The sequence below is a fragment of the Mesoplodon bidens genome (genome assembly GCF_964165515.1).
Source record: "Mesoplodon bidens genome assembly, chromosome: 7".
Taxonomy (NCBI): Eukaryota; Metazoa; Chordata; class Mammalia; order Artiodactyla; family Ziphiidae; genus Mesoplodon; species Mesoplodon bidens.
Genome location: NC_138164.1, coordinates 54894170 through 54896449, shown reverse-complemented (window position 1 = coordinate 54896449; position 2280 = coordinate 54894170). Strand labels below are relative to the sequence as shown.

At 38.4% G+C, this 2280-nt stretch overlaps 1 pseudogene across 1 annotated transcript; it reads left to right on the top strand.

The window, feature by feature from the left end:
• Positions 1-889: 889 nt before the first annotated feature.
• Positions 890-1466, top strand: LOC308620372 (large ribosomal subunit protein uL23-like; annotated as a pseudogene). Its single transcript has one exon. The product of its transcript is annotated as a large ribosomal subunit protein uL23-like (transcript).
• Positions 1467-2280: the final 814 nt, after the last annotated feature.

Genomic DNA, 2280 nt, shown 5'->3' with positions numbered 1-2280 from the left:
AGACAGAAAGGAAAAAAAAAAATGACATGACCCCTTTATGGTAGGCCTTTCCCAATGTGCACTGTGCATCTACATTATACATTACCCAGACCTTCTCAAAGCAGGAGGATGAAATCAAACTTTGAGAAAAAGCTGGTCCCTTTCTTCAGATGCCAGCATTGTAATTCTATGATTAATATTTCTTTTTCATCTCACACAAAGGGTCACATTGACCAAGGGCTTGTTCTGTATGTGCATAACTGACTAAAAACAAAAAACAAAAAAACTGATGAACTGTGTGCACAATGCTAACATTTCAATATGATACATTAATTCTTTGTCTCAATAATGTATAAAACTGCATCTCTAACTCCTGGTTAATGGAGCAGTTCTTAGAGTTTCTGAGAATCTGTTTCCCGGGTTATAATCCTCAGTTTATCCTGAATAATATTCTCTTTTCTTTCTTCTTAGCTTGATTGTTATTTGATTTTTCATTGACATAGTAGAGAGAGTGGCAAAGTAAATCAATAAAGTAACTTTACACCTTAAGGAACTTGAAAAAGGAGCAAACTAAAACAATAGCTAGCAGTAGGAAGGGAGTAATAAAGAACAGAATGGAGACAAATACAATATAGAATGGAAAAACAATAGAGAAAATCAATAAAACCAAGAGCTTTTTCTTAAAAAAATTGACAAATATTTAGCTAGATTGACTAAGATACAAAGCAAGAAAAATTAAAGTATTAAAATCAGAAAATAAATTGTTACCAAAGTTCATGTGCCCGCTGCACAGTGAGGCCAAATAAACTGAAACATCGGAGTTTGAAGCAGAGAAAGGTTTATTGAAGTAGGATATTTCTACAGATTTTACAGAAATGAAAAGGATTATAAGAGAATACTGTGGCTTTTCACAAAGATGGTGCTGAAAGCGAAGAAGGAAGCCCCTGCCCCTCCCAAAGCTGAAGCCAAAGCAAAGGATTTGAAGGCCAAGACCACAGTGCTGAAAAGCATCCACAGCCACGCAAAAAAGATCCGGACATCACTCACCTTCCAACCGCCCAAAACACTGTGGCTCAGAAGGCAGCCCAAATGTCCTCAGAAGAGTGCCCCTAGGAGAAACAAACTTGACCACTATGGCATCATCAAGTTCCCCCTCACCACCAAGTTAGCCATGAAGAAAATAGAAGACAACAACATACTGGTGTTCATTGTGGATATCAAGGCCAACAAGCACCAGATCAGACAGGCTGTGAAGAAGCTCTATGACATTGATGTGGCCAAGGTGAACACCCTGATAAGGCCTGATGGAGAGAAGAAGCGTATGTTCAACTGGCTCCTGATTACGATGCTTTGGAAGTTGCCAACAAAATTGGGATTATCTAAACTGAGTCCAGTTGGTAATTTTAAATATAAAAGTTTTCACTAAAAAAAAAGAGGATACTGTGATGAACAGTTCGCTTCAAGGAGAGGAACTGGGTGGCAGGGAAACAGTGAGATTTTACTTTTGGAATTTTGTCCCAAATGAATGAATAATATATTTAACCAATAACAGCAATAAACATATGAGTACAAGAATAGATAAAAATGAAAATAATTTATTAAAGTATAAATTATTTTTACTGTATTTTCTAAAGTTTTTGCAACAGGCTTGTGTTACCTTCATGATTGGAATAAAAACAAAGAAGATATTTTAAATGTTCGTAATGTTAGTATGCGTACAATTTTTATTGTTTCTTTAATATCATATCAAGTCTTACCTCTTCTTTGACTAGAGGAATTTAGTGAAAACAGCATCTTCTCCTTGGCTATAAGCAGGAACTGGAACCCCTAAGTTTTGCACTTCCAGGTGAGGAGACCTCACCCTGAACTAGGAATGGAAACAGTTTAGAAACAGAAAAAGAAGAGTAGTTTCTCAGGGAGCCAAAGAAATAAGATGTTGTCCTAGAAATAGGTTGGAATGTGGTGGCTGGACTCAGGCATTTAGAACTAATTTTTAAGTCCCAGTGTTCAGGCAGCTGTCAGACAAGGCAGGCCAGAAGCCAATGGAAACCAGCTGGTAAAGCTGGAAAGAAGCAGGCTATGTATGTGGGGTAGGCAGGGTCGGCACCTTCACATACTGGCACAGCAGTGAGTTCTGTCCCCAAACTGAGTGGGAAAAGGGCTGGGCTCCAGTCAAGAACAACCAGCCAGGTCAAACTCTCTGGATTGACATCACACTTGTGCCAAAAGAATGCAGGCATCTCAAACTGCCTTTTCATTTGTGCTGGATGGAGAGAGTGTTGGCAAGAGTCCAAATGGTTC